The 14,413-nt window shown below is 41.8% G+C and overlaps 1 pseudogene; it reads left to right on the plus strand.

Annotated features, from left to right (window-relative positions):
- Positions 1-11,769: 11,769 nt before the first annotated feature.
- Positions 11,770-13,213, plus strand: LOC132513701 (melanoma-associated antigen B4-like; annotated as a pseudogene).
- Positions 13,214-14,413: the final 1,200 nt, after the last annotated feature.

Below are 14,413 nucleotides of genomic sequence, written 5' to 3' on the forward strand. Positions count from 1 at the left end.
TTTTGTCATAGTCTGCATTCCATCCTGGGATACCTAGATCTCTGAATTGATTTTTTATTTGCATACGTTAAGGTTCACTCTTTGTTCTCTAATGTTCTATGGGATTTAAAAAATGCATAGTGTCTCATATCCATCCTTACAATATCATAAAGATAGTTTTACTATCCTAAAAAATCCCCTGTACTTCATTTGTTCAACCACTTCCCCCCTGACAAAAAAACGTCTAGAAACTACTGGCCTGTTTTTTGTCTCTGTTGTTGTCTTTTCCAGGATATCTTACAAATGGAATCATATAGTATGCAGTATTTTCAGACTGGCCTCTTTTGCTTAGCAATATGCATTTAAGGTTCATCCATGTTATCCCGTGAATTAGGAGTTGATAGTTTATTACTTTTTATTGCTGAATAGTATTCCATTGTATGTATGTACCACAGATTATTTATTCACTCACCTATTAAAGGCATCTTGGTTTTTGGTAAGGTAATTATGGATAATGCTGCTATAAGCATTTATATACAGTTATTTGTGTTGACATTAAGTTTTCAATTCAATTGGATAAACAGGAGCACAATTTCTGGATTGTATCAGAAAAACATGTTTAGCTTTTTAAGAAACCACTAACCTGTTTCCAAAATAGCTGCATCATTTTGCATTTTCAATATCAATGTGTGAGAGATCCAAATGCATCCTTGCTAGCCTTTCAGTAGGTGTGCACTGGTAAAAAATTGTTGTTTTGGGCTTCCCTGGTGGCGCAGTGGTTGAGAGTCCGCCTGCCGATGCAGAGGACACGGGTTCGTGCCCCCGTCCGGGAAGATCCCACATGCCGCGGAGCGGCTGGGCCTGTGAGCCATGGCCGCTGAGTCTGCACATCCGGAGCCTGTGCTCCGCAACGGGAGAGGCCACAACAGTGAGAGGCCCGTGTACCGCCAAAAAAAAAAAAAAAAAAAAAAAAAATTGTTGTTTTAACTTGCATTTCCTTAGTGCCAAATTGTGTTGTGCATCCTTTCACATGTCCATTTATCATCTGTCTATCTTCTTTTGTGAGATATTTGTTGAGATCTTTTGACCACTTTTAAAATAAGGTAATGTATTATTTTTGTAGAACATCTGTAATAACACAAACTGGGAGGCTTACAACAAAAGGAGTTTATTCTCTCACAGTTATGAAGGCCAGAAGTCTGAAATCAAGCTGTCAAAAGAGTTGGTTCCTTCTGGAGGCTCTAAGGGAAGATCCATTTCCAGACCTTTCTTCTACCTTCTGGTAACTACCCAGCAATTCTTGGATGTTCCTTGGCTTGTAAATACATCTCTCCAATCTCTGCCTACACCTCCATATTCACATGCCTTTCCCCTCTATGTCTGTGTCTCAATTCTTCCTCTTTCTCTTATGGGACCTGTCCTTGGGTAGATCATCCTTAATCCAGGATGATCACATCTTGAGATCTTTAACTTAATTATATCTACAAAGACTTTTTCCAAATAAGGTCACATTCATAGGTTTCAACAGTCTCTTTTTAGAGACACCATTTAAACCACTACTGGTTCCTTGTTTTATTATTGTTGAGTTTTAGGAGTTCTTTGTACATTCAAATACAAGTCATTTATCAGATATGTGATTTGCAAATATTTTCTCTCAATCTATGGCTTAGTTTTTCATTCTCTTAACAGTATCTTTCACAGAGCAAAACTTTTTAATTTTAATAAAGTCCAACTTATAAGTTTTTTTCTTTTATATATTGTGCTTTTGCTATTGTATCTAAAACTCATCACCACATCCAAAGTCATAGATTTTCTCCTGTATTTTCTTCCAGAAGTTACATAGTTTTGCAGTTTACATTTAGATATATACTCTATTTTCAGTTAATTTTTGTGTAAGGTGTGAGGTTTGTGACTAAGTTCATTTTTTCCCATATGAACATCCATTGCTCTAGCACTGCTTGGTGAAAAAAATTATTTTTCATTTATTGATATTTGCCTTTGTACCTTTGTCGAAAGTTAGTTGACTATATTTGTGTGGGACTATTTCTGGGCTCTCAATTCTCTGGTTCAACGATCTATTTGTCTATTTCACCAATACTATGCTGTCTTGATTACTACAGCTTTATTTTAAGCCTTGAAATAGGGTACTGTGAGTCTTCAAACTTCATTCTTCTTTTTCAACATTGTGTGGGGTCTTCTAGGACCTTTGCCACTTCATATAAATATTAGAATCAGGTTTTTTTTAATTTCTACAAATAAGTTACTGGGATTTTGATTGGGACTGCATTAAATGTATAGATTAAGTTAGAAATAATTCACATCTTAATAATGGTGAGTCTATCAATTCATTAACAGAGAATATTTCTCCATTCATTTAGATCCTCTTGGTAAGTGTCTTGTAGTTTTCCACAAATCGATTTGGTATATATTTTGTTAGATTTATAGTTAAGTATTTCATTTTTTTGCATTGGTAAATGTTTTTGCTTTTTTAAACTTCTAATTTCAATTGTTAATTGCTGGTATATGGTAAAGCAATTATACTGTTATTAGGTCCAGGAGGCTTTCTTTATAGATTCTTTGTGGTTTTCTACATAGACAATCATTTCCTGTGCAAAAAGTATATAATTGTAATTTATCCCTTTCCTATCTGTATACCTTTTTTTTGTGTGTGTGTGGTACGCGGGCCTCTCACTGTTGTGGCCTCTCCCGTTGTGGAGCACAGGCTCCGGACGTGTGCAGGCTCAGCGGTCATGGCTCACGGGCCCAGCCGCTCCGTGGCATGTGGGATCTTCCCAGACCGGGGCACAAACCCGTGTCCCCTGCATCGGCAGGCGGACTCTCAACCACTGCGCCACCAGGGAAGCCCTCTGTATACCTTTTATCTATTTGTTATTGTTTGTCTTGCACTGGATAGGACTTCCATCATGATATTGAACTGGAGTAATGAGAGGACATCTTTGTTTCATTTCCAGTCTTAGGGGGAAAGCATTCACTCCCTCATTATTAGGTATAAGGTTAGCTCTAGGTTTTATGTACCCTTTATCAGGTTACAGAAATTCCCTTCTAAACCTACTTTTTAAAGTTTTTATCCTAAATGGGTATTAAAAATTTCAAATTATTTTTCTACATCTATTGGTATGATAACATTTTTCTTATTCAGTCTATTATTCTGATAAAATCACTAATTGATTTATAAATGTTATATTAGGCTTGAATTCTGGAAATGAGCCCTACTTGGTAATAATGTATTACTCCTTTTACATACAGCTGAATTCCATTTGCTACTATTTTGTTAAGGATTTTTTTGTCTATGTTCATAAGAGATATTTGTAGTTTTCCTCTCCAGTAATATATTTATCTGGCTTTGGGCTTAGGGTGATGCTGGCCTCATAAAAAAAACAGAGTGCTTCTCTCTTCTTCTATTTTCTGAAAAAGATTGCACATGATTTGTATTATTTCATCCTTAAATATTTAATGGAATTCATCAATGAAACTATCTGGGCCTAAAGATTCCTCTATTTAGAAGGTTTTTAACTATTAATTAAATTTCTTTCATAGGTGTAAGGCTCTTCAGACTATTTCAATTTAAATGAGTTTAGGTAGTTTGTGCCTTTCAAGGAGCTAATCCATTTCATCTTTATCAAATTTGTAGACATAGAGCCGTTCATAACATTCCATTTTGACAAAAATCCTTTTAATGTCTCTGGGATCCAGAGTGGTGATCCCTCTTTTATTCCTGATATTGGTAGCTGATGTCTTCTCTATTTTCTTTCTTGGTTATCCTGGCTAGTGACTTACCAAGTTTATTGATGTCATTGAGGATTTTATGGATTTTCTCTACTGTTTTCTTATTTTAAAATTTCATTTATTTATAATTATTTTTTATTATTTCCTTTCTTCTGCTCATTTTACGTTTAATTTGCTCTTTTTTCTCTAGTTTCCTAAGGTGGGCTCTTAGGTTATTTGCATCAGAGCTTTCTTTTTTTTCTAATATTTGCATTTAATCCTCTAAATTTCTCTCTAGGCAGTAGTTTAGTAGCAATCCACAAATTCTGGTAATCTGTATTTTCATTTTCACTTATTTCAAGAAATTTTTAGATTTCAAGAGAAATTTTAATTTTAAAGAAGAAATCTTTGATATAAATTTTAAAGAAGAAATCTTTGATTTATGAATTATTTATAAGTGTGTTGTTTAAGTTATAAATATTTGGGAACTTTCCAGATATATTTCTGTTATTGATTTCTAATGTCTGCTGTGATCTGAGAACATATTTTGTATGATTTGTATTCTTTTAAATTTGTTAAGGTGTGTTTAATGGTATTTTATGGACAGAGATATGGATGAAAATGTGGTGTATACAGTAGGCCCTTATTAGTTATCTATTTTATGTATAGTAGTGTGTATACTGTATAGCACAGGGAACTCTACTCAATACTCTGTAATGGCCTATATGGGAAAAGAAGCTAAAAAAGAGTGGATACATGTATATATATAACAGATTCACTTTGTTGTAGACCTGAAACTAACACAACATTGTAAATCAACTATACTCCAATAAAAATTTTTTAACAATTTTAAAAAAGAAAGAAAAAGAAAAGTTGGTCTAGCTTGGTGAATGTCACATGTAAGCTTGAGAAGAATGTATATTCTGCTGTTGTTGTTGGATGGAGTAGTGTATGATGTCAATTAGGTCAAGCTGATTGTTAGGATTGCTCATGCCATCTATATATTTGTAATGATGTTCTGACTTCTTCATCTATCAATTACTGACACAGAAGTGTTGATGCCTGCAACTATGACTGTATATTCCTTCTTTCAGTTCAATCAGTTTTTGCCTCATGTATTGTGATGCTCTGTTGTTAGGTGCATATATGTTTGGGGTTGTAATACATTCTCAGATAATTGATCCTTTTATTATTACATAATGTCTCTTCACATCCCTGATATTATTCCTTGTTCTGAAATCTGCTTTGGCTGAAATTTATATAGCTACTTTAGCTTTTTTTGACTACTTTTATCATGGTATATCTGTCTCTATCCCTCTACTTCTTTTTAAGCAGTCTACTCTGAAGTGCATTTTGTTGAATTCAAAGGTGAAATGCCTAACTGAGATACAAGAAACTAAAATAAAGTTAGACAAGCATGCATCATGAGACAAACCAGTGATGAGTCCCATTCAAACAAAATCAGAGCAGATACTAGTTCATACCACAGCCCCCATGAATGTGTTTCTATTTAATAGAACCGTACATTAACAGTAGCAACACAATGGCCACAAGAGACCATAAGTGCACTTGAACTTTTAGTTAGTTCTAGCTAGGCTCTGACAAGTCTACCATTCTTTTTTTCACCAGCCAAGTAAACAAAAGAATTTATCTGTTAATGTCAGAAACCTTAAAGTTCTTTATTCAGCTGAAAATGACCACAAGTAAGGGTGCATTTTCTAGCTTCCTGCTTCCTCAATACAGATTTGCCTAACAGGTTAATTTCAGCGTAACAGAAGGTGTCATCTGGCTGGCTGCACCATGTACTGGTGAAAGGAACAAGTTTAACGTGCTTTGTGCTCAGGTTGCTAAGCTTCTTGGCTGGCCCTGTCTTGCCCTGCACCTTGGTTCTCAGCATTCTGAGACTTGGTCAGCTGAAGATAAAAGAAATCTACCAGACAGTTTAGAGGTATGTTCTTAACAAGATAATCCATCACATCATCTAAAGACTCCTTCTTTTTCTGTAGCTGACTCTTGCTTGAGTGCTTTAGTTCAATTACAATATAGATTTATTCCAATTACAGTAAGCTGGTTATGTGTCTACCATGTATGTGAATTTCCCTTGCTCTTGTTTTAATTAATAGACATTATTTTTAGAGCAGTTTTAGACTTACAGAAATATTGAGCCGAAAGCACTAGTTCCCATATACCCCCACCCTGACACACACACACACAGTTTTCCCTATTACTGACATCTTGCATTAAGTGTGGTACATTTGTCACAATTAATAAACTAATATTAATATATTATCATTAACTAAAGTCCATAGTTTACATTAGGGTCATTCTCTGTGTTGTAGACTTTGACAGATGCATAATGTTATGTATCCACCATTACAGAATCGTATAGAAGAGTTTCACTGTACTAAAATCTCTCATCCTTTTGCTTTTAACCTATCAGAGTCTTGATACACAAATGGGTTTCTCATAGATAGCATATAGTTGAGTCTTTTTTAATTTATTTTTTAACCACTGTGACAATTTCTGCCTTCTAACTCGTGTATTTAGAGTATTCACATTTAAAGTGATTATTGATATATCAATAGTTTTATTAAAATCTACTATTTGTGTAACTGTTTTCTATTTGTTGCATTTGCTCTTTTTTATATCCTTTTTTATGCTCTCTGGTATTAACTGAGCATTTTATATGATTCTATTTTATCTCTTTTCTTGATATATCGTTCATACTTTTCTTTAACCTCTTCACTGGCTTTCCTAGGGTTTACAATACACATTTCTAAATAATCTTAGTCCACCTTCAAGTAATATCATATTGTTTCACATGTAGTGCCGATTCTTTATAACAGAGGATTTCTAATTCCCTCCTGTCTCGTGTGACATTGCTCTCGTTTATTTTACTTGTCCATGTGCTACAATCACCTAGTCCATTGTTACTATTGCTGCTTAAAACAAACATTTTTAAATTAATTAAGAATGACAAAATTTAAAGATTTCATTTTATCTCCATTTATTCCTTCTCTGATGCTTTTCCTTTTTTATACTCATCCGAGTTTCTGATCTATATCATTTTCTTTCCACATAATGAATTTATTTTAACATTTCTTGCACAGTAGATCTACTATGAGGCCTATGAGGCAATGAATTGACTCCGGGTTTTTTTGTCTGTCTGTTTGACTGAGAAAGTCTTTATTTCCCCTTCTCTCTCTTTTTTTTTTTTTAATTTTGTTGGATACAGAATTCTAGTTGATACTTTTTCTTTCAACATTTTAAGGATTTCACTTCACTCTCTTCTTGCTTGCATGCTTTCTGATGAGGAGTTTGCTATAATCTTTTTTTTTTTTTCCTCTTTAGGAGACGTGTCTCTCCCCGCCCCCAACTTTCTTCAAAATGTTGTCTTTGCCTTTGGTTTTCTGCAGTGTGAATACGATATGCCCAGGTATAGTTTGTTTGTTTGTTTTGGTATTTATCTTGGTGTTCTCTGAGCTGTCTGGATCTATGCTTTGGTGTCTGTCATTAATGTTAGAAAGTCCTTGGCCTATTGTTTCAAATGTATTTCTACCCCCATTCTTCTCTGTCTGGCATTGGAATTATCTGTATATTACACCTTTTGATATTGCCCCATGGTTTTTGGGTGTTCTGTTAATTATTTTGTTCTTTGTTTCTCTTTTTGATTCAACTGAGGAGGTGCAATTCACCTATCTTCAGATTCACTGATTGTTTCCTCACATGTGTCACATCTACTAATGAGCCTGTCAAAGGTATTTTTTCAATTCTCTTACTGTATTTTTGATTTCTAGCATTTAGTTTTGATTCTTTCTTATACTTTCCTTCTCTCTAATAACATTACTTATTTAGTCTTGCATATTGTCTATTTTTCCTATTAGAGCTCTTAAAATAGTACTCAAATTTATTTAAATTCCTTGTCTGGAAATTTCAAAATCTGTAAAGTAAAAACCTAACAAATGCTAACTGGATCAATATTTACCACTAACTATTATGTTTAACCTCTAACTATTAATGATTGTTGATTCTGAGTGTCAGGTATATTGGGTTCATTTTACTCTTCTCTGAACGGTTGTATAACATTAATAATTTCTCTAGTGAAAATGTTCATTATAAATATCATATCTTTATACCACATTTTCTTTCTCCAATAATCTGTTGATGAGAAATTGCTAAACTCATTTTAATAGGTGTGCTGACCTTCATACAGAGACCAAATAATGACACCCCAAGAAAAAAAATCACTTGAGCTAAGCTCACTTATGTAGAGGCATCTATCCTAAATAAATTCATGGCATATCCAATACAGCAGTGAGTAAAGAGGCTGACTTCAAGAAATGCAAAGATATTATAACATTACAAAAAATTGTCAACTGGACTTTCTCTATATTAATAGATTAGAGAATAAAATGTATTTGATCACGTCCAGGGGTGTAGAAAAAGCCTTTGAAAAAATACTTAACACCATGGTTAAAAGCCTTTAGTAAAATAACATTTGAAGAGAATTTTCATTTCCTAAAATCTACAGCAAACTTAGATAAATGTGAAATGTTAGAAGCATTCCCATCAAAGTCAGGACAAAGACACAGATATTATGGTACTGTATCTACTGTTTAAAAGTGGACTGGAATACATAACTAGAAGAATAAGAATATTGAAATAAATAAGAGGAAGGAATATTGAAAAGACAGAGATAATAAATGGCAACAATATAACCCTCTAATTAGAAAATCCCAAGGAACCAGTGCACAAAATACTCAAATGAACAAGAGACTCCAAAAGCTGTTGTATATAAGATTACTATACCAAAATCAGGAGCCTAACCACACAAAAGCAATAGCTAATTAGAATAATTAATAGAAAATACTCCCATAACAACAGCAGCAGCATCCAAAACTTACTTAAAAGGAAACTTAACAAAAATGTACATGATCTTTTTGTAGGCAACTATAAAAATGTACTGATAGAAAAAGAAATCCCAAATAAATAAAGAAGTACACTATGTTTATTCATGGGGAAAAGAATATTGTAAATATGCCACTTCTCCTTAAATTATTTACAGATTTATTACCTGGTATGGACTGAATTGTGCCCTCCCCACTCCCCACAAATTCATATGCTGAAGCCCTAATCCACCACTGTTACTGTATTTGGAGACAGGGTCTTTAGGGAGGTTATTAAGATTAAATGAAGTCATAAGGGTGGGGCGCTAATCCAATAAGGCTGATGTCCTTACAGGAAGAGGAACTGACACCAGATATCATTCTCTTTCTGTGTATTTACAGAGAAGAGGCCCTGTGAGGACATAGCAAAAAGCCAGGAGGAGAGCTCTTACCAGAAATTGAGTCGGCCAGCACCTCTATCGGGAACTACTAGCCTCTAGAACTGTGAGAAAATAAATTTCTGTTGTTAAGAAATCCAGCCTGTGGTATTTTGCTACGGGAGCCTGAGCATGCTAATACACTGCCTCATATGTAGTTTCCAAGATGGCTACCAGAATTGGGCTGCTGTTTACTAAACTCGATACTGGAGAAACTATAAAAGGGAGAATGAAAGAACAATACCAGCAACAACAAAACAAAATAAATGAGAACCCCCTGGGAGAGACTAAGGCTGTGTTGAACTAGAACCTGACTGTGGGCAGGTAGGGGGATGCCCTGAAATCGACACAGGTCTGTAGCCTGCAAGAGAGGCAGATGACAGGATTGATTAGAGAAAAGCCTATAACGTTGAGCCCTTGATTCTTCCACTGTGCTCTGGGACCATGAATCTCTACTGCTTCACTGAAGGAATCTGAGGCAGCATTTCAGAGCCCGCATGCCAGGAGCATGGGACACCAAAGATTGGGCTGGATGTGGCAGTATGGTCCACAGGCTGTGAAATAACCATCTGAAACTTTCTTAGTGCATGACAACTGGCCTTTTTAAGTGATCATCTTAATAGACTATCGCACACGGACTAAAAGAGAAAAGCAAGTAACACAGTAGTTGTACAAAAGGACAGAAATTTATTTCTGAACTTTTGGGCAATGCCCCTGCTGTCAACAAAGAGAGACCACAGTGGGAACTGTCAGGCTAAGGCGCCCCTTCACTAACTCCTCTGGGATTCTGTGGGGCATGGCTGGGGACAGGGATGGATTCATACCAGAGAAGGAAGGAATCGCAGGCCCCGCCAGCAGTCAATGTGAGGACCTTGAGTGAGACCTGACGGGCTCCCAACCACAGAAGAGAGTCTCGCCTCCTTTCCCCTCAGCTCATCTTACCTGCAGCAGCCATGTCTGGGAGGCTCCAGGCAGAAGAGTCCAGATGGGATGTGCCTGCACTTCACACCAGCAGTCTCAGGGAGTTGATGTCTTTGATGTGAGGCCTTGGCGCCAGGTCAGCAGACGGGAGGTAGCCCAGCACCTACAGGGAGTCAAGAGAAGACACTGAGAGAGGATTGAGAGCAGCATCCACCACAGAAGAGGGGGCCCCGAAGAGCCCTCACTGTCAGTCTCGGGGGACCCAGGCATGGCTGTGAGGCTGAGGGTCCCAGATACTTCCGGCTGGGGGTGCCGACAGAAATGAGAACCAAGGTGTGATGCCTGCTGACTCAGCTCAGCAGAGGGAAAAGTCCCAGGACCTGCCAAGAGTCAATGAAAGGCCCTCGTGCCAGGTCTGCGGGAAGCTCCCCCGGAAGCACCCCCCACCGCCCACGCCCTCTGCCCCGCCCCTGCCGTCCTCCTGGAGCCCAGATGCGCATGACCGGAAGTCACGTCCTCCGAGCCGCGCTGTGGGGGCGAGGCCATTTTTGAGAGCTGACGTCCGGCGACGGTGAGCTGCGAGAGGAGTGCCACGTCTCGTCAGGTGTCAAGGTGTGAGGTGACCCCAGTTAGAAGTGTGGGGACACGCCGCTGACACCCCCAATCCCCATTCCCTCCGAAAAGAGGCGGCCATACAGGCCCCGCCCACGGCCACACAGGCCCCGCCCACCGCGCCCCTGCTCTCGGCCCCAGAGGCTCGGGCCTGGCTGTTAGGCCCAAAGTCCATCCGCTTCCCCAGCGGGGTCTCGGGCAAGGAAGGCCTCGCTCTGAGGCTGGTGGACCCTGGCTTAGCTCAGTGCCCTGTGGCGTGAAGGACGGGACCCTCGTGGGGACCGAGGGGCTCCACACCCCAGAATGGCGGCCACGCGGACCCCGCCCCTGACGTCGGCCTGGGAGCCTCTGGGCAGGTCTAAAGACTGAGGGGCTCCCTCAGTGCGAACGCGGACGGACGGACAGACGCAGGAGGCCCAGGGAGGAGGGGGCCTTGTCCTGAGGGGCTGGCCGCAGGTCAGCAGAGGGAGGATTTCCAGGGCACGGGAGGAGTCAGGGCGAGGACCGTCCTCCCCGCCGCAAGGGCACCTCAGAACCCCTCCCCTGTTGTCAGCCGCTTCCTTCTGGCCACACACGGAGGAGGGAGGGCTGCTGTCTGAGAGGGGAGGTGCAGGCCAGCAGAAGGCGCGTCCCTAAGCACTCCCAAGAGTCAGCCCAAGCCCTTGAGTGAGGGCCAGTGGGGCCGCCAGTCACAGGGCCTCGACCTGTCTGCCGCACGCTGCAGGCCTGGTAAAACTCTGCCACGTGCGGCCGCGTGGTCACCCTCACCGCCTCCGAATGGGACGCAAGGAGGTGCCGGCACTGGTGCGAGCAGATGGCCCTCGGGGCAAGAGAGGAGCTCCAGGCTGCACCGGCCGTCCAGGGAGGACCCCGAGTGAGGACTGAGGGAGTCACCCACCCCGAAGAGAAGGGACAAGAGAGAATATGGCCCGTCCCCTCCTGTCAACCCTTAGACTCCCAAGAAAGGACTGTCAGGCTGAGACTGCCCGTACTTTCCTCTGCCAGGTCCGAGGGAGGTTAGAGCTTTGTTCTGAAGGGGCAGCCACCAGGCAGCAGAAGGGAGGGTCCCAGGACCCTTCGGTGGTGGGCTGAACGCTCCCTCCTTTCCTCCTCCTGGGTGTCATGGAAGATGGTGGTGTCAACTTCAGAGCAACAGAGGGGATGGGGGGGTGAGGGAGTCTTGCCACCAACTGTCATCCTGACTCTGAATGGGAACTGCGGAGACCTACCTCCCCTGCCAGCCCCCACTGTCACCCCCATACCGCCCAGGCAGGGCTGGCTGGCTGTGCCCCAAGGCTCACTTTACCGTCCTCCACAGGGGTCTCAGGGGACAGGCTGAGCAGGAGAACAGGAGCCCTGTGGGTCCTCGGGCTGTGCCCTCAAGGACCCTGCAGAGGCGGCCTTGGTTAAAGCCAGGGAGGAATCTCCCTGCTGAAGGTGCTCACAGCATCTCCTTGTCCCTCCCCCAGGTGCCCTCGTTGCCTGCCTTCCTGCCCACACTCCCGCCTGCTGGCCCTGACCTGTGTCATCATGCCTCGGGGCCGGAAGAGCAAGCGCCGTGCCCGCGAGAAACGCCACCAGGCCCGGGGGGAGACTCAGAGTCTCAAGGGTGCCCAGGCCACTGAGGCGGCGGCAGCAGCGGCGGCGGCAGAAGAGATGGAAGAGTCGCCCCCCTCCCCCGCTTCTGTTTCTCGGGGTACTCCCCCGAGCTCCCCTGTTGCTGGCACTCGCCAGGAGCCTCCGGGAGCCCCAGCCACGAGCCCTCGTGATGCAGGGGTTTCATGCCCAGGATCTGAAGAGGGTGCCCAGAGCCAAGATGAGAAAAGTGCAGGTACCTCCCAAGCAGCACCTTCCATTCACAGCAGTTGCAGAGATCCTCTGACCAGGAAGGTCAGAAAGTTGGTGCAGTTCCTGCTTGAGAAGTACAAGACGAAGGAGCCCATCCCGCAGGCAGCACTGCTGAAGGCTGTCAACAGGAAGTACCAGAAGCACTTCCCTGAGATCCTCAGCAGAGCCTCTGAGATCATGGAGGTGGTCTTTGGCCTCGAGGTGAAGGATGTCGACCCCAGCAATCACTCCTACGCCCTCATCAGCAAGATGGCCCTCCCCAGCGAGGGAAGTCCAAGTGATGAGTCGGGGCTGCCCACATCCGGTCTCCTGATGACTGTCCTGGGCGCGATCTTCACGAAGGGCAACCGTGCCACCGAAGAGGAGCTCTGGGAATTCCTCAATGCGTTGGGTTTCTATGCTGGGAGGAGGCACTTGATCTTTGGGGAGCCCAGTAGGTTCATCAGGAAAGATTTCGTGATGCAGAAGTACCTCACCTACTGCCAGGTGCCCGACAGCGATCCTCCGCGCTATGTGTTCCTGTGGGGCCCGAGAGCCCACGCTGAAACCAGCAAGATGAAAGTGCTGGAGTTTGTGGCCAAGATCATTGGTACCGTCCCCAGTGCCTTACCAGATCTCTATGAGGAGGCTCTGAAAGATGAGGAAGAGAGAGCAAGAGTGAGAGTCGCGGCCGGGGCTGCAGCTGTTGCTGCGGGCAGAGCCCCTTCCAGGGCCAAGGTCCACATCTGCCCCAAATGTAGTGGGGGAGGCCGCGGGCAGATTGCTTACTTTGTTTTGGAAGCGAGCAGTCAGGCTCCTAAATAGTGCAGAGTAGTAGTAGGGGTGGAGGGAACAAAGTATAGATCTTATTTATCTTCCTGTTTTAAACTAGTAACTTCTATATATTATTGATTGATTGATTTAGTTTTTTTCAAATTTTTTTTCTTGTAATAGTGTGTTTTCTTAAGAATATGAATTCGTGAATGACATTGCTTGCATATTTATTGCTGTTTAAAGAGTTCTAAAGTTACAGTTTTGGTATATGTAACAGTAAAACGAACCATCTATATTTTCTGTATGATCCAGAAGTAGAAAACAGGGCACTGCAATAGAGATTTTCATGGAAATGTGAAAGGCGACCACAGAAAATATTTAGAAACAAAAAATGGAGAAAACAGAGAGTAAAAGCCATTTAACTCGTGGTTTGCCTTACTTCGTTTAAACTTTCTTTTGGTAGAAATAAAAGATACTTTGATTTAGCTCATTTGTGAGTATTTGTTTCTTTTGCCCTAGTGCACTGCATATTCTCTGCTACCTACTGGATTAAAAATAAACTCTGATGGGAGGGTGGTACTTTGGGGTTCATAATAATCGTATCATAACTGCCATTCATCAAAAACCCAATATTGCTTAATGAGTATGCCACTGCTTTACATGTAGTACATAACATTCCAACATTCACGCAGGATAGGATTTAGCAGACTCCCTTTACAGGTGAATAACTTGCAGGTGTCTCAAGTTCACAAGACTGATTAAGTGACCTTGCTGGGTCTAGTCCCCTGGTCTGGAATAGTCTAGAGCCTACACTCTTCCACTCCTCCCAGCCTAAGCCAGACCTTACGTCTTTTAATTCATTTTTCTTCTCACCACTCCAAAATGTATCTCATGGGATAAAAGGGGCCCTGTTCCCAAAGCACTGTTCTGGAATACAGTAACAGTAACGCTGAATAAGTGAATGGTATGAATAAAAAGAAAAATTTTCGGTGACAATGGGGTCTTCTACATATGCAATGTCAGATACCCCGAAAAGATCAGCATCTCCTCATTTACTCTTCAAGTTTCTCAGGGACATAAAAGCCTTGGTTTAACAGCTGTGTCCTCAGGTCAGTGGAGGGAGGAGTCCCAGCCTCTGATAGTTACTCAAGGTGAGGAACTTAGAACAGAAGGGGGCCCCACAAAGTCTACCCTGCTTTCTCCCTTGTGTGGCCATGCGCAGAGCTGTCTGTCTGAAGGTACCCCTTCTTT

Source organism: Lagenorhynchus albirostris, chromosome X (assembly GCF_949774975.1).
Source record: "Lagenorhynchus albirostris chromosome X, mLagAlb1.1, whole genome shotgun sequence".
In the NCBI taxonomy this organism is placed as follows: Eukaryota; Metazoa; Chordata; class Mammalia; order Artiodactyla; family Delphinidae; genus Lagenorhynchus; species Lagenorhynchus albirostris.